Genomic DNA, 22,820 nt, shown 5'->3' on the forward strand with positions numbered 1-22,820 from the left:
GATGGATGAATCAGACCCTCCCTTAGGGAGTCTTCATCTAACGATGCTCTTCCTACAACTCTTGCAGTGATTGGGTAAAGTCAGACACGAAAGGTGGAATTTACAAGGTGACATCTTCTGGTAAGGACAAAAATTGTAAGGACTTTCGCTTTTATTCTAGGTGAACTAAGGAGCCTTTGGAGGACTCTGAGCAGAGAAGTGACATGATCTGACTTAGATTTGAGAAGGATGATTGTGGAGAAGACTGGTCCGAAAATATACATGTAGAGTCATTGTCAAATTATTGGACAAATTATGAATAAATGCTGTGGGAATAATGTACTGGGCCACCAGCCTGGGGATGGGGTGAATAGTAGAGAAAACTTCCTAGGGGATATGTATAAATATATATTAAAAAATATATATTTTGACATTGTATCTTTATTGTCTAAAATGATCTAAGTTAGGGTATCAGGTGGAGTCAGGAATTCACCAAGCAAACTAAAATGACTAGTTTGTCTAGAGAGACAACTGCATGAAGGAAAGGGTCATCATTCCTCAATTCTGATCAAGTCGAGATAATGGCAAAGGGTTAATTCTCTAAAGTAATGACACCACCTGAGGCCTGGTAGCTGGCAGCTACCAGGTCTTCTCCCATCAATACCATCACTTTTACCTGATAAAAATCCTGATTAGGATGTGGTTAATATCCTTCTCTTCCCTCCCCCCCAACTACTCCCTCCAGTCACAGCAAAGGCCTTCTATCACTGAAGGTCTTAGACAACAAAAACCAAAGTTAATGACATTTTAAAGTTAAGGCTGTTCTTCTCAAATTATTTTTCTTGGAGCAAAATAAAGAATTTTGATATCCAGTGGTCTTATACTAATGAATACCAATGAATTACCACCATTATCCTTATAATGATAACAGCAATAATAAAAAAATAATAATAAAAGAGTAAAATCTTAACATCTCCATTTCCTTTGTGGTACTTTATTCTGATTGTCCCCTAAACAAACAAATACAAAGCCAGTCCTATCCTGTAAACTCAACCAATGGCTCTTCTTGTGCTCTTTTTAAATTTCCGTATAAAAATCTAAAATAAATAAATAAATAAATTCTGTAATTGTTCAGTTACTTCCTGGCCACCCAGTCACAAAATCTGAGATGCTTTTTATTACCTCTTAACTGGATAGTCTTTAGTATCCTCCTAATTAGTCTTTTTGCAGATCATTCCTAGGTTCCCCAAACATTTTTATTTTTCATTCCTTAAAATTTTGGGTGGGGTCTACCACACATAAAACAAAGTCTAATTTCCTTAGCGGGCATTCACAGTCTCTCTTTCATTTGGGTCTCTTCTCAGTTAGCTTCTGCTTGTCTCCTGACTGTCCCCCATTAGCTTCCTCTTAGAGCTCTCAGTATTCTCAACCCATCCTCTCCTCCTTTCCAAATCTTCTTGGCTGATAGAAAACCCGGCTTTCTCCACGAAAACTACCCAGGTCTCCAGCAAATAATCCTACTCTTTTCTAAATGACTTTAGCATTTAGTCTGCATGGAAAGGAATTTTATTCCAGCTTACACACTAATTTGATTTTTCACTGGAGACATTCAGCTAAATTGTAAGCTATGGCAGAAAACTATATTTTTCCATGATTACCTGCAAAGAATAGACATTATCATAAAGTTGGTTGAAACATCTGTAACTTCTCATGAAAAAAAGAAAGTCTCCAAGAAAGTTAATGAAAAAAAAGTGTGGATTATTCATTAAATCTGCATGAAATTTGAAAGTCTCATTTTTCTTATTTTTCAAGGCCTCTCTATCAAACACACCTCGTTGGGAAGTCTTCTCTGATGCTTAGTATTTAAATTAATTGCTCTTCCTCTCTGCCTTCTGAGTTGAGAACCTATTAGCCATTAGGTGCTGTGCTAGATTCTAGGGGTGTTGGTGAGTAAGGCAAACATAGTCCTTGCCCACATGGAGCTGAAATAGGGAAGAAATTTATTAAACAAATAATTACACCATTAATCAATTACAAGAACTTCAACAGTGTGCTGTTGGGGACTGGGAGAGCAGAAATGACAATGCAGGTTACTAGGACAAATCTGAACTACTTTTAGTTTTAAGTTGTCTGTTTAGTACCTTTTTTTTAAAAAAAAAAAGGATTTACTTATTTATTTTTCCTGTCCCCTCCCACCTTGTTTTGGGCCTGCTGTCTGATCTCTGTGTCCATTTGTTGCGTGTTCTTCTGTGCCTGCTTGTTTTCTTCTCTTCCGGCATGTGAGGCGCTCAAATTCGTGCACCACCTCAGCTCTTTGGTGTGCTGTGTCTGTTATTGTCCTCCTCTGTGTCTCTTTTTGTTGTGTCATCATGCTGTGCCAGCTGTCCATGAGGGCCAGCACTCTGTGTGGGCCAGCACACTGCAAGAGCCAGCATTGTGCTTGGGCCAGGCCACTATGCAGACCAGCTTGCCTTCACCACGAGGATCCAGGAATTGAACCCTGGACCTCCTATATGGTAGATGGGAGCTCAATTGCTTGAACCACATTTGCTTCCCTTAGTTCTTTTTATTTTAGTCTAGCTAATTGTGATAGCTATTTAGGGGACTATCTTCCAAATTTATGATAAATTTAATAAAGATCAGTGTTCGGTCATAAATCTATATAACCCCAACTGACATATAGTACAGTATTATCATGCATAAATGTATAATTTTTTAAATTGAATTGGATTCAAGGGCAATATTATTTCTCTTCTGCCCCTTTCAGGCAACTAACTCACATTGTTTTTATGCTATTGATACGTGTACTTCAGTAAGACATTATCTGCCATTGTGGGGCTGACAGAAACTGTATAACTTGAGGATTTTGATTATGTATTTATTGAGAACATGCCCATTGACCTGCTGCAATATGCTCTTTCAGGAATTATGTAAACATCAATGAAAGAGATAAAATTCGTGGATCTTTGAGGAGGTCCAAGTTTGTTGGGACTGATAAAAATAACCAGTTATGAAACAATGCGATAATTACCATAAGCCTTAATTTTTCTGATGCGATTTTGGGGGCAAATTTCACAAGGGAGGTAATGCCTAAGATGCATCTGGGAGGATGGCCGGGTAGTTGACAGTTGCCAAGCCAGGGTGGGAAGGCTGTATATGCTGGCATGGAGGGTCCACTGGGGTCCACTGAGGGGGCTTCATTCAGATGAGAGGCAGAGGGAGGCTAGGTTAGGAGTCACTCCAGGGGCCCTTGCACCTATACTAAAGAGTCTGGATGTTATCACCAGTTCACAAGGATTCTCAAAAAGGCAGTGACAGATTCTTACATGGAATGAACATCCCATCAGGAATTAATACGAGAGGAAATAAAACCATGGGGTAAGAATGAAGAAAAAGAATTATTTGAGAAAAATGGGGGAAATTGGTCATGCTGAGAGAAGGGGGAGAAAAGAACGTGTGAGGGGTGACTCCCTCTTTCCTAGTGTGAGGAAGTGGGAGCAGCAGGTGTTTGGGGAGGCCACAGGGTACGTGTGAGTATTTGCCATCTTCAATCTCAGACCTGAGTTTGAAGGGCTTTTGAAAGATCTGGGTACAGGTAACAGGACTCCAAAACTGCATCCACAGATGTGGCGCGGCCAGCTGGTGGAAGTGTTAGCTGAACTGTGGGCCTTGGTGGCACTGCTTAGAGATGGCGGGAGCAGTGACCATAATGGCTGCCATTTGCAGGGCACCTGCATGTGCCAGACCTGGACCACACACGAGCATGCTGCCATCATGACCTGCCAGGTCCATTTTACAGACGAAGCAACGGTCTCAAGCATATTCAGTTGCTGAAGGCCCACAGCTTAAACAAAAGGGACAATGTATAAGCCTGTTTGTTTCCGCCCCCCCTGAGCTCACGGAATTTCCTTTTCTCATTGTATCTTGCATAGAAGAGAGGGGAGCTGGGATGGAATCTGGGAGGCACCACCACTTGGAAATGGTGAGTAGAAGAAGCATGGCCTGAACATGGGACTATAAATGGCTGGTTTGCTGTGCAAATAAATGTCTTCCTATTTTGGTTTGAGTACTTTAAGGGACCAGGGACTCCATCTCCTCCTGGAACAAGGTAAGTCTGATTCCAGTCTGTAGCAGAGGTGCATTAGCAAGAAATGTGGGTCATGCAGAAACCCCCAGAAGCCCTTTGAGAAGACTCAGAATCCAAAGAGCTGGGAAGGGAATGGCTCCTTCATTGGATCCAATTTGAGTTTTAGGAACAAATTTGAATTTCTAGTTGCTCCTGAAAGGACAAGCCCCTGATGGATGGTGAGTGGCTGAGAGCGCAGCCTGCCTGGGGGTTAGCCCTGGTTCTGCCACCGCCTGGTTGTGTGGCTGCAGGGGAGTTTCTTAGCCTTGCTGGGACTCAGATATTTTACTGAAAAGTCAGCCCAATAGTAGTAGCTACCTTTGAGGTGGTGAGAATTCAATGAATTAATATAAGTAAAAGGCTTCTAATAGGGTCTGGCACAAAAGTAACATTATTATGGCCATTGTTCAGGAACAATCTATTACTTTTCAACTAAAATAGTCACTTGCTTTTACAAAATGGACATATGGCACTTTACGGTAAACACGTGGGCTGTCACCTGAGTGACTTTAATGCTGACTTCAAATTGGTGCCCATGGTTCCATTTTGAAATCATCCTCAGCATTGTCGACAGTGTCTGTGTGGGGATCTTGGTGGGTAATTAGACAAATTTGATAGTGATGATATTGGTAATTAGATGCTGATATTGTTCCCTTCAGATCCTTTAGCTTTGACATTTTGCTAATTTAATTTCACAATAGTACTGCTAGTAATGCATCTTTTGTGGCTTATCTTGAACCTGATTTGAGTGCAGATACATTTCTTCTTACTACCCTGAAGACCTAGTTATCTCTGCTTGTTCATAAGAGCGATGATGGAGTGGAGGGGGGCACAGGAAAGCCGGCCCTTTCTGGGAATATGAGTCTGTGCTTCTCTGCTGGAACCCTCTGTGCCACAGCTGCTCCTCTGAAATCTGGATTGAAGGGCTTAAGACACTGCCTAGTTATGTGAGGAGCGACACCCACAGGACCCGGGGGCAATCGGGAAGGGTTTAGTGTGCCGTCCCAATATGCGGTGTGAGCCTCCCCTTCCAAGCCCGGTGCTCCCTGCCCCTGCCTCCCTCTCCACCCTCTCTCCTTCCCCCGTCAGCCACCCATTAACAAATGTTCCAGGCATTGCTGTGTGCCTGGTCTGGGCTGAGCGGTGGTGGAAGAGTAGTTAGCAAGACAGAAGCTGTCCCTCCTCCTGCAGGGCAGCCTTGGGGTGAGGATCACAGAGGGAGACAAAGAGAAGAAAGCCAGGAAATCCCCTACATTATGGCAAGTGGAAGTCAGGGGACAAACATGATGCTAGGAGAGCATGAACGAGAAGCGTCTGATCCCGGCTTGGACGTCAGGAAGGGTTAGTTGGAGGAAGTGCCTGCCACACAAAAGTATTTCTGTTTCCTACATACGTACATTTTATAGATGAAGGACATGAGGTTCAGAGAGTTTTTAAATAACTTGCCCAAGTTAACATGGCTATAGGTAAAGTCATGTCTCAAATCTCTGTCTGAGTCATTTATGGCTTTTCCTTCCAGCTGCATCATATATCAAACAATCACTTCCTTGTTTAATACCCATTAAATAAAATGATATAAATAAAGCAACAAACATATGCCTGACACAAGAGGGAATGGGAATTGACAGCTTGGAAGACCTGGTTTTCTGGCCCTGTTCTGTCATTTTCTATCTGGGTAACTGTGATTAAGCTATCTCATTTTTCTAAGTCTCAGGGTACTTCCACTAAAGTCAGCATAATAATGTGCATCTCTTTTGTAGGGTAGGTGGGAAAATTACATGCAATGCATGTAAAGAATGCTTAGCAAATGGGAAGCGGATGTGGCTCAACAGATAAGAGTGCCTGCCTACCATAAAGGGGGTCCAAGGGTTCAACACCCAGGGCCTACTGGCTCATGTGGTGAGCTGGCCCACGCGCAATGCTGCTGCGTGCAAGGACTGCTGGCACACGCAGTGATGTCCCTGCGTAAGGGTGCCCCTCACGCAAGGAGTGGCCCCTGCACAAGGAGAGCCGCCCTGCGCAACACTGTGGCCCGTCCAGGAGTGGCGCCACACACAAGCAGCTGATGCAGCAAGATGATGCAACAAAAAGAGACACAGATCCCCAGTGCTGCCTGATGAGAATACAAGCCAACACAGAAGAACACAGCCAATGGACACAGAGAGAAGACAGTGGGGGTGTGGTGGGGAATAAATAAATAAATCTTAAAAAAAAAAGAGCGCTTAGCACAAATTATGTTCTCAATACACAGCAGTGGCTTACACATTTTTTTCTCTTTTCCTTTTTTGTTTCATTTTTTATTATTTTATTTTTAGTAGCTACTTCTATGATTCCCTCAATGAATATTTACTGAGTATCTTCTATGTGACAAACATTTTCTTCGTGAATGTTAGTGTTTTCATCTTTCTTTTCCGCTTCCTTCATGCAAGCTTCAGCATTTAGCAAAGTTAAGAGTATATAACAAATGTTACATTGTGATAAGAACAAGAAGGAAGAAGAGAAGGATGGAGACAATTGCAAGACAGAAATGGGAAACGAAAAAAAAAATAATCAACTGAAGTGAAGGCAAAGGAAAGAAAGGAAAAAGAAAGAAAAGAAAGCACAATTATGGTAATAGGAAAGACAAAAGAATGGTTGGGGCTAGAGGGTAAAGAGAGAGAAAAGAGTGAATTTTGGCCCTCTCCAAGCTTGCATCTTCAGCATTTAAACTGCTTAAACAAAAACATTTATGAAGTAAGGCTATTCAACAAGTTAATTTCTACTATCACAATCCTGAATGCTAGGATTAAAATTATGATTTCATTTCTTAGTTCTTTCAATTTTGGAGTTAATCCTTCTCTATTTTTTTTTTTTTCCTTTGGAGCCCAAGAGCCTTAAAGTACGAGAGCTGAGTATGTAACAATGCAAACATCGATGTGAAGTTTCTATTGAGGATAGTGCTTTCTCTGGTTTGGCAAGACCTTAAGAAGCTGAAAAGACACATAACTTTAACGCATATAAGTAGATGAGGTATCTCCCTAAGAAAGTCCATATTCTTTTATAGATTTATCATTATATCTCTTTCTATTTTAGGTAGAAAAAACAAGCTATTATATTGTTTTCAAATTGGCAGATAAACTGTGATAGACTTGTATCCTATCTTGCCCAAGATCACACTGTAAAGTCAATGAAGTCAGGAATGAGTTCATTTCTCTAACTTCTAACCCAGGAAGCTTTATTTGGAAGAATACCTTGCTCTTTAAAGAAGCAGAAAACTTCGATGAGGAGTTGCAAGTAGGTAAAGTGAAATGCATTCAAAATGTTTGGTCCTTGTTTTATCTCTTGGTTTGTATCTGCATCATGTCAAACATAAATGGGAATGACAAAATACAGTCAATTTTATTTGGCATGAAATAAATGGAATAAAGGGATTGTTCAACTATTAATATGTTAATATTTCATCAGAATTTTAGATATCTGATAGATTGGGCATGTGGCTCCTTTCCTGTTATCATCAGGTTGTTGTTTAGTAACTAGTCTAAAACTAGTACTTGTCAGCCAGCCTCGCCTCCCCTTGCACTGAAGATGAGCACTAGCAATAGTGTAGATACCTGAGAGGGTTCTAGAGGAGAAATGGAGACAGGCACTCTGACTCCAGTGCCTTCTTCCAGAGAGTGCAGCAGCTAGGCAGAGTTCTTGACGTTCTTTTCAGGAGTCTGGTGGGGAAGAAGGAACCAGCTGCTCTGAGTTGGAATACCTGTGTAAAGTTAGTGTGTGTGTGTGTGTGTGTGTGTGTGTGTGTGGTGTTAGGGGTATGGACCAGGCAAGCGAGGGCTTTTCCGAGGCACGCAAAATGAATCCATAAAGTGATTCTGGCATGGGTCAGCAGTGGAGGAAGGAATCGGGGTGCCCTGTGGGATGGAGAATGGAAAGACAGGTGAGAAGAAAGCTGTTGTAGGGCCAGGAGCATGGTGGCTGGATAAGGAAGTGAAATACAAAGAGCATAGAATTTTGAGTCAAATCAACTAGCTTGTTCTCTTAGAGTGGGAATTTTTTTTTTTTTTTTTTTGGACATTGTCATCATTTGTTTCTCTAGAAAGTTTGGAATTGATTCCAGGAAGCACAAGAAGGAGAGTGGGGGAGCGAGACAGGAAAGTGAAGGCAGAGAATAAAGGGCCAATTATCAAGCAACTTAACTACCATGGTATCTGAAGCTAAATTCCACTGGGGAACCCGCGGAGCCAATGTAGAACATGCGGCCCAGAGTTATCCCACCAAATCTCATCAGACATGGGTTGAAGGCTTCTGGGAAGGGTTCTGGCAATTTCAGCCCTCCCCACAGGTGTGTGGCAGACTGCCTCAGAGAGGGCAAATCCTGGCAAACAGCTGGAGGTCTGACTAACATGCAAGGAAATGTGAAGATGAGGGGGATATGGGAAGGGCACACCCGTTTACGGAGAGTCAAGTAACACTATGGATTCACAGTCACTCTCCCTTTGGAAGTGTCTGGGGTGTGTGCTGTGTAAATATACATAAAATAAGGGACAAGGGAACACCTTATAAAGAGATGGAACTCTAGTCCTATTGAGCTGAATTAGACTACATCGATTTGTAAGAATTCTCTTGCCCAGAGCAGGCAAACTTAAGACCCTGCATCAACTTTTGACAAGGCCTTTTGTTGAGGTCCATGTTAAAATCTCAGCTCTCGGAATCTGATGCTCTAATGGCAGAGAAAATGAGTCCTTTTGAGAAAGTATGAGATAAATGCAGTTTTAAAGAGCCTAGTACAATGTCTGATATATACTAGGTTTCTCCAAAATGCTAATTCTGCCTTGTCCCATGTTTTTCTTTTCTTTTCTTTTTTTAAAGATTTATTTCTCTCTCCTTCCCTCCCCCCGCCCTGGTTGTCTGTTCTCTGTGTCTATTTGCTGCATCTTTTTCTTTGTCCGCTTCTGTTGTTGTCAGCACCACGGGAATCTGTGTTTCTTTTTGTTGCATCATCTTGTTGTGTCAGCTCTCTGTGTGTGCAGTGCCATTCTTGGACAGGCTGCACTTTCTTTTGCGCTGGGCGGCTCTCCTTATGGGGCGCATTCCTTGCACGTGGGGCTCCCCTATGTGGGGACACCCCTACATGGCACGGCACTCCTTGCACGCATCAGCACTGCACAGGGGCCAGCTCCACACGGGTCAAGGAGGCCCGGGGTTTGAACCGCGGACCCCCCATGTGGTAGACGGATGCCCTAACCACTGGGCCAAGTCCGCTTCCCCCATGTTTTTCTTTTCTGATTTCTCCTCTGATTATACTCTATGTGTAATCTATAATGCCTGCCATTCCAACTTCAGACCGAAATGGTCATGGCAGCAGACCGTGTTCACGGAAGCAGTTATGGGGTAGACACCGATTCAATTCGGACAGTGCACCTTATCCACAAGCCAACTGGCAGCCCAAGAGTTGGCTTTGAGCCACCTCCCCTGTACTACCCAAGGGATGGACAGTAACAAACTAAATCAGGTAGGCCTTCTCCCTCTGGGTTCTAGACTGGAAAATATGGAGAAGCTTAGCCAATTATTGGTAAGAAGGGAAAAGAGAGCAGTCACAAAGAGAAGCAGAGCCCAAGAGAATAACTGAGTCAAGATATTGGGTAGAGTTGAGGATTTTAGCATGGGGTGAGAGCCCAATCCCATGAAACTGCATATGCCAGGGGCCTCTTTCTTCCCCCATCATTGCCTACTAGTCCAAAGCTACTTGAGCCTGGAACAGCAATGCCAACTGTGTGAGCAGCCGTGACACTGGCAGGAATATATTCCATTTGTCTCATCTGATGAAGCATCTGCCAGCTCCAGATCAGATTTGCCTGTGTCAGCATCTTTAAGTGACACCCGCCACCCCACTGGCTTATGTCTGCATATCTGACAGCTCAGCTTTACTCAAGACAGCCTCCCCAAAGCTTGGCTCAACCTCCTCTGCTTAGAATAAGAAACTAGCACTTAGGTGCTGAACTACCTGGCTGCTGAGCTAGGAAGAAAATGTGGCCTTTGGCACACCCCATTGGCATCCTGAGGCTATGCTGAGAAGGGTTTATTTTCAGGATTCCAGTCTAATAAAGACTGCAAAGTAAGAAGGTATGATAAACTGGCAGCAAAGCAGAAGGACAAATTGGCATAGGGGGTTATGGTAGGTTGCCTTATGAGAGGATCAGAGTAAATAGAGCTAATGAAACAAAGGGATGATCAAATGGACTGAGGCAAGATGACTGTTCTCCAGGATAATTGCAAGGTCTTATCTATTATGCATTAAGATCAATTTAAAGAATACTATTTTATTTGTGCTACATTTAGAAAATTTGGGGGTGATTCCAAGTGGATTGTCTTCCTTGCAGATGATTGTATTTGATTCTAGATCTCAATGAAAGGACTGCTAAGAGGAATCCATGGTCATAATCTGTCCTTGTGTTCCCTTTGCGTTTGCAAGTCCAGGTATGAGTTGCATTAATCCAGATCCCTTAGGTGAGAGTCTTCAGTGTCTGGACAACCTCAGACCTGGGAGCCAGGATAGGATGAGCTCCTACTGGACATGGAGTGCCAGAGGGGTGCCTGCCTCCTGCAGCCAAGCCTGGCTAAGAGACTGAGGGGAGGGGGCATGGGAGCCCTCAAACCTTTTAATTTTTTTAAGGCAGATGTGAGGGTTGGTGTTGGCATTCAATCACAAATTCTCAATTATCCTGAGAAACAGATGGCCAGGATTCTCCTTAATCTATTTATGGAGGCACAGATAAAAAGAATCAATCAAGTAAATTCTGTAAATGTCCTTCAGACACTGTATCATTACTCCTCTTCCCTCACTACCATTCTGTAGTCCCCTCCTTGGAAGGAGCAAATGCATCTTGATTTACCTTGTTCAGAAATAATAGCACCACAGTTTATTAATTCCCTCTATTCCCCACACAGATGGGGAAGGGCGTCTCGGGTAGGGGGATTTCCTAAGGTCACTCATGAATGACTGCAGGCCACTAGTAACTAGTCTATGGATGTGTATGGAATTGAGCACCGTTCACCTGTGAGAACCAAAGAAAAGACTTCTGGATCAGTTTTCAGAACAGTAGGAAGACCCTCTTATCTCGTCTATTGCTCATGACCCATATATTGAGACTCATAGTTTCAGAGTTGACATCTCCGGAACCATGAGGTATGTATTGTATCAATTGGCAGAGAGGTCTGTTTGTCTGTCATGACCCCTGCTAGGGTTCTCTCTCCTTTACATGAAAGAAAGCACCCAGACCAAGGCTGTAGGAGGATGAGTGATGAGAGCAGGTTTTGAATGAATACCTACTGAGCACTTCAACAGGCCAAGTGCTCCACAACATAATTGAATTTAAGGCTCACACCAACTCTGAGAGGTGGTGATTATCTTATTTCTATTCAGATTTGCTGGAGCAGGTATTTAACCTTGTGCCTCTCACTGTATAGCACACATTCCCTCCCTCACCTCAGGGCTTTCAGTGTCAGTACCATCTGTCAGTAGAAGAGTATTTCCATACTGTTAGATCCAATGGAATACCATGCTTTCTCCTGAGCCACTCTGAGGTGGCCAGGTGTGCCTACATTACCTCTGGTTAGAGTAGAGAGTGGACAACACCCAATCCGTGTTTATTTTTCCTCTCTGATTTGAACTGTGTATGTTGGGCACTAAGAACTGATGCTCTACTGAACTCTCCCCAATTAGCATGGTCAAGGAAGTGCTGGATACTTGCTCCTAGAAAACTATGGTATAAACTGGCCCTGATTGGACTTTGGACTCTCGTTATGTAGCATAAACCACACGCAGATTGTGATCATCTGCTCAGCCTTTATGCCAGCCTTGGAACAAAGCTCTAAACCTTGATGGCATTTTTATGTCCTTTTCTGCTTTTACATTCCCATTAGAAACACATATAACCAGACTTGGTTGTGGAGTGATTTGACCTGTTCAAGAAAACTTAATTTTGGTATCTCAGCAGCTGCAACTATTAGAAAAATACAATAAACTGTGGGGCTCATGCACCATGTGCCTGGTGATGAAATGAGAAAGGTTGAAAGTATCTTTCAATCCCTGATAAACTCCCAACGACTGAGAATCTGCACCCAGTGACTTTAGATCACTGAGACACTAGCTCTATCGTGTCATCTCCATGGTGACTGATACATTGAGGAAAACAATCCACTTCCTGCCATGACTAAGGGGCCCATGTAAGCAGGTGACCTGGGTGTTCCATGGTAGCATCCTCTAACTCTACAGTAGACTCATCGTAGTATTGCATTTTCTACTAGTTTAGAACTAATTTTTAGAGAAGTATTTTAGGTAGTACCTTATGAGATGGATGGCGAGAAAGATGGAAGCAAAAATTTTCATGTACTGCATTTTGGTATAGCTTCTCTGGAGTTATATGACGCTCAGGCGGTCATCTCCAAGATAACTGGTATCATTCTGCCCCATGTTATCCTACTTTCACACCAGTTGTGTTTTTGTTTAGCATCCACTTCAAGGTATTTTCCAGCCCCCAGCCCTGCACACTTTCAACCATGTAGATCTAGAGGTGCACAGACTAATTTAGAAAAGATTCCCTAACAGTCAGTCCAATAAACTGAGAAATAGGAGGGAGATACTATGGAGAAGAGACTTAGTAAGCTTTTATCCCTGTTCATATTTTACTTGCCATTGTCAATTGACTTCAAATCAATGTTCTTCTACCAAATCTTGACTTTGCCTCATTCACTGGAGTCAGATGCCTAGCTGAGCAACTCAGGGCACTTGAACCCATCTCTCAACTGTAAATGGAGGTGATGAGGCCTACCTAATGAGGTTGTGAAAAATTAAATGGAATAAGTAAATAATGGCTAACATGTAATAGTGTACACCCATTAAAAGTGGCTTTTGATCACAGTGTTCTGCAAAAACCTTTGGAAACCTCTTCTTTTTTTTCTTTTTTAAGCAAACTTTTATTGAAGCATAAATTGTAGTATGGAAATATATTTTAATTTATTTAAATCAAACACCATGAAAGGAGAAATTACCCTCTCTCTTCTATTACTCCCTTCCTCTATCATACAAATTTAGATTACTATCCATTCTAGTTTTCATTTCCTAGACTTTTTTCCCATATAAATTTGTGTACTTTATCAACATTAGATAGAATTCTTAAATCTAATTTTTAGAAAATCAGTGCTCAAGCTAACAAATATAAAATCTACTGGGATACTGTTTAAGAACAAAATCCACGTTGAGTATTGGTCCTCAAAATAAAAAAAAAAGAGAGAGCACTGGACCATTAGGTGCTACGCTACTTACAGAATCATACTGATTACACCTTGATTGAATGCTTCTTCAGTGAAGCTTTTAACTGTGCTTCAAATCAGTCAAAATAGTGTCCCAGCCACTTGGTTTCAAACTAAGCAGGTTTTATGTTTAGAAACACTTAAAAGGGGGGTTTCATTTGCACATATGGAAGGAACAAAACATCACTGCCCCAATTCAGAAAGAAGGAAAAAAATATTGAGGTCAAGAAGAAAAACAAAATTTGACTTCCCTGTTTTCAGCAGCTTAAATCCTATAATATTTGCAAATATAACCAAAAAGATACCAATTCTTGACAGCCTATATCCCAGTAAGGATCTATCTTGGGCTTTTCTGTTACGTTTATGAATAGCATTCTGCTTCACTGCGAATGTCTGAATAACCTGGGCAGCATTCTGAGCAGTTGTGCACTAATCCTATCAAATCACGGTGAAAGGGACACCACAATGAGAGCAACAGATGAAGTCAGAACCTTATCACACGCATCACAAAGTCACAGAAATATATGTCACAAGATCGAAAAGATGTTGATTCTGCTTTGAACCAAAGTTTTCAGTATACTAGTAATGGAAATTAGTGGAAATGGTTGTAAAGCAAAAGTGAATGATCGAAGCTGACTTGACTTACTGAATCCAATACAACTTTTAAGTTAAATCTCCCTGCTAATAAATTTTGTGATAAAACCTCAATTATATGACTACTTAGCAAGTTTGTGAAGGCATGGTGCTCATGAGAAGCTAATCTCATTTTCCAAGAAGCACAGCATGTCATAAGATTTCCAAACAGTTCTGCCAGTATAACCCTAATCTCAATCTACATTACTCTAAATTGTATTTTTTCACCATCTTCCAAAGGCGTCCCAATCAATGAATATGAGGACACAGTGATTTGACCTTAAAATAAAACTGAGACCAGGATCCACCCCCCTTCCATCTCTGGGGTATAAGATTAGTACAAATCCTCAGTGTAACTGTGTATTGCTTTATTTGGGGAATAGGGTAAGGAACGTCACAATGAGGACCACAAATGGAGGAACAATAATATTAAAATAATAATTTACAAAATTAATACCTAATTATTTTCTTAAGAGGACTTCATTCATGGAAGAAAAAGTTTAAGTGCTATTGGCAAAACATCTGTATGACGTAGAAACCTGTTTCAGTTACATTAATATAGAATCCATTCTAGCAATGGGATGAAACTGAATGTAAAATTTTGGCAGCTACTTAATAGAACAGTCCCGGATGGTTAGGCTGAGGACAATACCTAAAGAGGTTTATGAAAGTCTTGTCTGTGGGGAATTTTGGATGATACCTGGAGAAATATTATACTTTGCATAAGCCACATTGAGTTGTTTTCACAAGTTTTGTCACGTTTCATGCAGTACAAGTTTTTTTTTTTTCCTACGTGCACTTCAATTTCACTGCAAGAGTGCACATGGAATACCTAAACCCAGAAGTGAGCATTCATGCACGCTATCTAACTCCTTGTTATAATAAAGTATACAACTCACAGTGATTACATCTAGGGCTTTTGGCAACTACAAGGTGGTGGTTATGGAAAGCATGGCCCGCAGTCTCAATATTCAGAAAGCAGCCACCACGTTCTTGTATGTGTGCTCTCTTTTTGTGTTTTTCCTTCATATTTCTTAATCAGCTCTGCTGTTGTTGCTGCTTCTCAGCAAAACTGGTAAAAACAAAGTTGTGGTCATTGAACAAGCACCCTGGCAATCGAGATGATTAAAACCTTTAATCTTCTCGGGGCAAAGAAAGCACGGTGTGACATTTAGAACTCTTTACAAACAAGGTGGTCATGAATTTTCCTGGCTTGAAGACTTCCACAACTTTCCCAATCAGGTCATCATAGGAGGTCTGAATTTCTTTGGATTAAAAGCTAACGTAGGAAAATTCTGGTTCTAGAGTAATATGAATAGCCCAACACGTTCCATTTGATTTCATCCCATTCATCAAGTACCCACAAGGATTGAAAGGTGGCATCAATGACAGAACCTGGTCTCGGGTCACAAATTCCACTCTCATGAGTGATCATCCTTTGCAGTAACGTCAGCTTTCATATACAATGTGTCCATAACTTCTGGGTCAAGTTCACTCATCAGAATTTGCAGGGTTGTTCTGGCTAGCTGATTATACAATTTTCTGGGAAATCCGGAGTATACGAGTACCAACAGTCAGAGCTCATACATCCCATGCAATATGCTGCTCCATGTGGGAAAACTGCGTTAAGAAACTCTGTTTCTTCTGGAGGTTCTAGTGTGGGTAGTCTTGTGGAAAAGGCTTAATGAAAGTCTTACAAGAATAAAAGAAGCTTTGAATTAAGTCAAACCCACTATAATCCCTCACAAGCGTCAACAGGGGGAATCAGTGCTTTCAGCAAAACAGTGGTACCACATGTCAGAATGAAACCTCTCTTGGAGACAAACATGCTCACTGAGCACACAGGCTTCCTGCTTGCCAACAGTTCTCCCACTTATGATTGACATTGCACACCCTTCAAAAGTATGTCCCACTCAGCTCTTGGATGGGTACAAAGATCCCAAGGTCCTTGGTTTGCGTTGGGCTGCTGCCTGAAGAACCAAACATCCAGCAACTTTTTAGTCACTTCAAAAAAAAAAAAAATGGGCTGCTTCCATTACCTCGAGACAAAGGAACAACCAATAACCACAGAAACTAAATGAAATCTCTTCTCCTACCACTGCTGCTGCTGCTGTGGATTATTCCAGCTGTATTACCAAAGTTCAGGCTTCTTTTTTTTTTTTTTTTTTTGCTATAGTTTTATATTAACATTAAAAAAATTAATACAATTTTCCTGGCTTTTCTTGTGAGTGAAAGTTGAATGTGAGTCTGTTGGAAATGAGAGGCAGATACAGTCCAGTCTCTTGTCCTCTGTTTCCCTCATTACAGAGAGTAGAGGGAATGCTGGCTAACGTTGCTGGCCATGCTGTGCAAGCTGGAACCCCCTTTTAATCCTTGTCTTAGCTTCTTCCTTCATTTCTTGTATTCAAACACCAAACTCTATTGATTTTCTCACAAACTGTTTGTTCCCACCACCAGTTTTTCCTCTCGACACTTTTCATGCCCAAACTATTGCCTTAGCCACCTTATGGAATTAAACAATGCATTTATTCAAGAAATATTAATTGAGCACCTAATATTAATTGTGCCCTGTTTCCTGGCATTGGGGTTAGGAGGGAGAATGATACTGACAAGGCACCTGTTCTCATGGTACTTACATTCTTGTGGGTGAAGACAGAGTATAAACAAACGAATGATTGAAAAAATGTTTAGAGGGTGCTAAGTGTGATGAAGAATCTAAGGCAGAGTGATGTGATAGAGTTTAGGTGGTAGGGACTGGGTGGGGGAGACTACATTAGATAGCTGTCTGGGAAGACCTATCTGAGGGGGAATGCTAGAGCTGACATCTGAGCCACAAAAAGTTACCCTGGGCATTTCAGGCAGGAGCGGCAAATGCAACAGCGGGAGGGCAGAAGGTAGCCAGAGTGGCTGTCGTGAGGGTGGCAAGGTCACAGCCACACAAGATGCAATCACAGAGGAAGGCAGGACTAAACAGCTCAGGACCATCTGATCTTGGGAATGGCTTTGGGATCTTATTCGAGGCGTAGTATAGGCCCCAGGAACTTTTAGACAAGGTATGCCATGATGTGATTCATAACTTAGAAAGCTCACTCTGTTTGCCTTTGGGAATGGATTAGAGGATGGTAAGAGTCAAAGTAGGAAAAAATTAAAGAAGCCTAGAGAGAGACTGGGAACTTGTACTAGTGGAGATGGAACAAAAAGGACAATACGGAGTACAGTTTCCAAAAGACTTCCATACTAATTTTTCTAAGATCATTTTCTAACTCCAAAATTTCAGTGCCACCACTATATATATTATATATATAATATAATATATATATATAAGATTCATTTTATTTATTTCTCCCCACCCCTCATTGTTGTTGTTTGCATTTGCTGAGTCTGTTTGTTGTGTGTTTGTCTTCCTTTTAGGAGGCACTGGGAACCAAACCAGGGACGTGTGGGAGGGAGGCATCTAATTGCTTGAGCCTCCTCCGTTCCCTGCTTTGTTGTACTCTCATTATCTTTGCCCTCCTTGTGTCTCTTGTTGCGACATCTTGTTGTGTCAGCTCATTGCACCAGCCCATCGCGTCAGCTTGCTGTCTCACTCATCTTCTCTAGGAGGCACCAGGAACTGAACCTGGGAACTCTCATGTGGTAGGTGGAAGCTCACTCCCTTGAGCCACATCTCCTTCTTGATTAATCAAATCTGAATTTCAAATCTGAAATTTCCTTCCCCTTAAATTGGCTTTTAAGGCCTTCTGTGATCCAACTGTTCTTTATTTATTTATTGTTAAAGATTTATTTTATTTATTTTTCTCCCCTTCCCTGCTCCCCCTCCAGTTGTCTACTCTCTGTGTCCATTCGCTGTGTGTTCTGTGTCCACTTGTATTCTTGTCAGCAGCACCAGGAATCTGTGTCTCTTTTTGTTTCATCATCTTGCTGCGTCAGCTCTCTGTGAGTGCGGCGCCACTCCTGGGCAGGCTGCACTTTTTTCATGCTGGGCGGCTCTCCTTACGGGGCACACTCCTTGCATGTGGGGCTCCCCTATATGCGGAGACACCCCTGCATGGCACAGCACTCCTTGCACGCATCAGCACTGCGTGTGGGCCAGCTCATCACATGGGTCAGGAGGTCCTGGGTTTGAACCTTGGACCTCCTATGTGGTAGGCGGACACTCTATCCATTGAGCCACATCTGCTTCCCTTAAATAGCTTATCTAAAAAGCACGGATTGGAGGTGGCTCAGGCGTTTAGGCACCTTCCTCCCACATCAGAGGTCCTGGGTTCAGTTCCTGGTGCCTCCCAAAGAAACAAGGAAGACGAACCAGGCACAGCAAGTGCAAAACAATGAGGGGGTGGGAATAAATAAATAAATGAATATATAAAATAAATATAATAAAAATAAATAAAAGGCTTGTCTATCCTTCAAGAGCCTGTTAAATTCATATATTCTTCAAGAACTTCTTCCTGACTGCTCTAGTTTTCATTGGTTGTTGACTTCTCAAAACTCAATACCTATGCTGTGTATTTAATAAGCAAGCATGTAATAACATGTTCTTTGTTACTGTATGCAATGTATGAGTTGTCTTCATCTTCTCTTTCAATATAGAAAATTCTTCTAGAGAAGGCTCCGTGCCTGTACTTTCTTCCACATTCTCAGTAGCACTTTCTTAGTACAGCCCTAAACACAGCAGGGGCTCAAATTTATTTATTTATTGATTGAAAGCATTTGTCTCTGGCATTTGTCTCTTCAGTGATTCTCTCATATGAAGAAGGGTGATTATCTGTCGATATTCATTGCATCATTGTACCAATATGCAATACATCAGTCATCTCTGAGATAACCAGATGAGGCTTTATTGTAATCTCTTTCTATTTTGCTGAGATAATTTCACTTGCTTTGGAGTTTATGAGGCCATAAGTGGCTCCCATCTGTTGATGAGCATATTTCTAAGAGTCATTTAGTTTCAAGTATGGAATACTTGAGGGGAAGTTAAATCGTAACTTCTATATTAAGTGTCATCGTAGTAACAGAACCAAAATTAGAAGCATGTGTTCAATTTTGGTCTTTCATTTTCAAAGCTTTAGGTCAGGCAAAGAATTAATTTCATTTGTTTACAAAGTAGATTATACTTAATAAAATCTATTTTGTTTAGAGTCACATTTTAGTCAATCCATTGCCTTAGAAAATGAGAGCAATCTGATTGGCTAATCATTCAACATAGTAAATTACATTATTCCATATCCACAGAACATTGGCTTAATTGAATTATCCAGGAATAGTATGATGGAAATATTCCCTTTTAATGAATTTTTTTTTTTTTTTGGCAAGGCACAAACCAGTGATGAAATACTGAAGAAACATGCTTATTCTATCCTTGTTTGATGATCAACCACAGAAGGTAACAGAACACTTCTATGGATAATAACTTTTTCTAATTAAGGATAATAAAGACCGGATAGCTTTCACTGAGATCCTTACCAGTACCCTGAATTTTCAGTACTTGTCTATATTTCTTCTCCTTCCCCCAAATCTGTTCTCTAAATGCTACTTTGCCAAATAAAGTTAAATAAGATTGGTTTCAATACATACATAATGAAGGGGATAACTGTTACCACTTTTCTCTCTTGAGTGAGTAGTAGAAAACTCTCTAGGGCATTTGTTACTCAGATTCTGATGAAGGTGAATTTCCTCAGTAAAATGCAGATACTTACAAAAATCTGCACACAATATTAGGAAGGTCTATGGAAATTGCCTGGGACTAATAATCACTACTTCTTAACATGCAATTATTTGATGTCATCAAGAAACTTTTATTTGAAATTCTTACTCAAGTGCCCCATCAAAACAATTCCAGAAGGGCTAAAGTTTTCACTGAGTCCTAAGTTCAGTTCTTTATCATGAGAAGAAAGAATAACATGGATTAAATAGTTTTAAAAGTAGATTGAAAATACTATATTTTAGAATGTATATTCACACATGGTGACAAATGGGTTCATTGACCCCTACTGACCATAGCTCTAACACAAGAAATGAGTAGAAGACTTTGTATATGGAGGTATTACTGGAGTTACCAAGTGCTAAAGGGTCTCTATTATTTGGGCTTTTGCTTAGTAGAAAGTAGCTACTTCGATTTGTTGATACATGTTGAGAGAAAATTTTGAAATGATGTGCTAACCATTTTGTTAGTAAAAAGCTGCCTAGCTGAAAATTTTCAGTTATCCAGCTCATCTTTAGGTATAGATACGAGCAAGTAGGGAGGGTTATGATTAGAAAAACTCAAAAGAAAGGAGGGAAAAAGAGAAATACGCTGACTAGAAAAAGCATTCACTGAATACAATTCATTGGCCTATTGGGTGACAGCATCTTAGGTGATGTGATTCACTTACATTAAATGATAGAGAAATCATTTTATTCTTTTTAGTAGAGGCTACATTTTTTCAGTACAAAATTTTGGTATTTCATATTTTTTTTCCACACCAGCATATATGCCATGATACTATTATTAACAATAGTGAAGACGTTACATAAAATTTTTAGAAATGAGATACTTTTCTGGAAAATACAAAAATAATAAGAATACATTTTTTTAGTGGGTGAGAATAGAGGTTTCTACTTCAATTCTAATTTTACATCTATAAAATTTTTGTCTAGGCTTTGCCGGGGAAAAATTGCCAATGGACAACAGATTATCCCAGTGTATTTTTTTTCCCCAGTTTTTAATCTCTTTTCAGTTGATAAATAGTTTTCTCATTGCCCAGATTCACTTGATTTTTCACTTATTTAATTTAAAAAAGTAATTTAAATCCCAGCACGAGTAGATACTCATTTTGATTGTTAAAATACTTTGAAAAAAGACATAATGCATCATACATTTCTTTATACCAGGATCTCATGACCAGTTGTTTGAGTGTTTGTGTCAAAACTGGGGTGCTGAAGGCAGTCTTAGCTGGATCATTAATTAAACAAAACTGCTTCCAGAAGAAGTAGTGGTATAGCATAATGGTAAAGAGAAAGGCCTTCAGGATGAAAAATGCCTGGAATCAGATTCTAGCTCTGCCACTCACCAGCTGTATGTCTTAGCTGAAAGGATTTTTTTAAAAAAGATTTATTTTTAATTTATTTATTCCCTATCTTGCCCCATTGTTTGTGCTTGCTGTGTCTGTTCATTATGTGCTTGTCTTCTTTTTTGAGGTACTGAAACTGAACCTGGGACCTCTCATGTGGAAGGGAGGTGCTTAATCACTTGAGCCACCTCCACTCCCTGTTCTTGTTGGGTCTCTCATTGTGTTTTCCTCCTTGTGTCTCTTTGTTGTGCCATCTTCTTGTGTCAACTCACTGTGCCAGCCTGTCACATCAGCTCGCTGTCTTGCAGATCTTCTTTAGGAGGCACTGGGAATCGAATCCAGGACCTCCCATGTGGTAGGTAGGAGCTCAATTGCTTGAGTCACACCTGCTTCCTTGAAAGAATTTTTAAAGCAGTGTAGAAAATCACTGTTCCTTACATAGGAGCACCTGATTCACATGTATGATCTTGGACAAGCTATTTAATTTCTCTAACCCAAATCCTCTGATTTGTATCTACCTCACAGGACTGTTATAGTGAAGTTTAAATGAGATACTTTTATGTAAAATGTAGCATAGTGCCTGCACGCAGAAAACTCACTAAGTGCTAAAAACCATTATTATTATGTATTTGGTACAAGCCTTGCAGGACCTGGAAAATTACTAAACCTTTCAAGCTTGAGTTTCCAAATGTATAAAACAGAGATTACAAAATCTACCATTGTAGAGCTGTTGTGACAAATACATGAACTATGGAGCACTGAGTGATAAGCACAATTTTTGGTAGCTATTATTCAGAAGTACTTCAGTGAGAACTCTGCATATGTGGTTGCCAGTAGCCTTTCAATGTTGCTAAGACAATTTTCTTTATTTCAGTCATTATTTTCTTCCTACTGTTCATCCTTTTATTAAAAACACCCTTTGTCATGCTGATATATACACATTTCCACAGGGAAAGAGACTTCCACCATATTTCACTTTCTTGGCTTCTGACAAAAGAGCTGAGCCCCGCCCTCAGACATTCCGTATCTTCACTTATGTGTAAGTATTTTCGAGGTAAGAGACCACCTGACCTTTAACAAAGACCACTTTCATAAATCCTTCTTTCTAACCACCATTAGTGCCAACACTTTTGGATCCTTTCACTTTTTGATTCCAGTCTTGCTTTCAAGCATTTAAAGAAAAGAACTCCTTCAATGGATAGCTTTTGGAAAACACAAGTTTCAATTCCAAAGAGAAATGAGAGGATGGAATCTTTGCTAGCTCTGTTAGTGCTGAACTTGAAAAGGGAAAATATCATTAGGTCAAAGTTGCCTTCTTGAGTGCATGACCATTTAAATAAGAATAGGGCAAGGTAATGCGGTCTTGCTTTAAATTTAGAAATCCAGAGTCCACCCTATACTGCGAAGGCAGCAGTGAATGGCATTGCTATGTTTACTTTCAGAAACATATCTGTCGGGTAACCTAGTCTTGACTCAAGCAAATGGTTTAACATTCTGCAGGCAATCATGGAATGTAGGTGAATGATTATGTGACTATCCCAGCTCTTGCAGTGTGACTTTAGAGACCCTGTGTCGTCTCGGCCTGTTTCTTTCACTTTTGGTTTCCATTCCCTACCTGGGAGGGCGAGGGATACCACCTGATTCCTCCCTTAGGAGATCAGGGATGCAACAGGTTTTAGCACTCCTGTGCATAAGGAGTAGTCAGTACCTGGCTTCTAGGAGATTAGTTTAGTCACCTGAAC

The 22,820-nt window shown here is 40.8% G+C and overlaps 1 protein-coding gene and 1 pseudogene across 4 annotated transcripts in view; both read right to left on the reverse strand.

The window, feature by feature from the left end:
• LOC101429008 (aquaporin-4) overlaps positions 1-22,820 on the reverse strand; it is a 340,557-nt gene that overhangs the window by 72,662 nt on the left and 245,075 nt on the right. The gene's annotated exons all lie outside the window — the stretch shown is intronic.
• LOC101427700 (S-adenosylmethionine decarboxylase proenzyme 1-like) lies at positions 15,068-17,595 on the reverse strand (annotated as a pseudogene).

This window comes from Dasypus novemcinctus, chromosome 16 (assembly GCF_030445035.2).
Source record: "Dasypus novemcinctus isolate mDasNov1 chromosome 16, mDasNov1.1.hap2, whole genome shotgun sequence".
NCBI classification, from domain to species: Eukaryota; Metazoa; Chordata; class Mammalia; order Cingulata; family Dasypodidae; genus Dasypus; species Dasypus novemcinctus.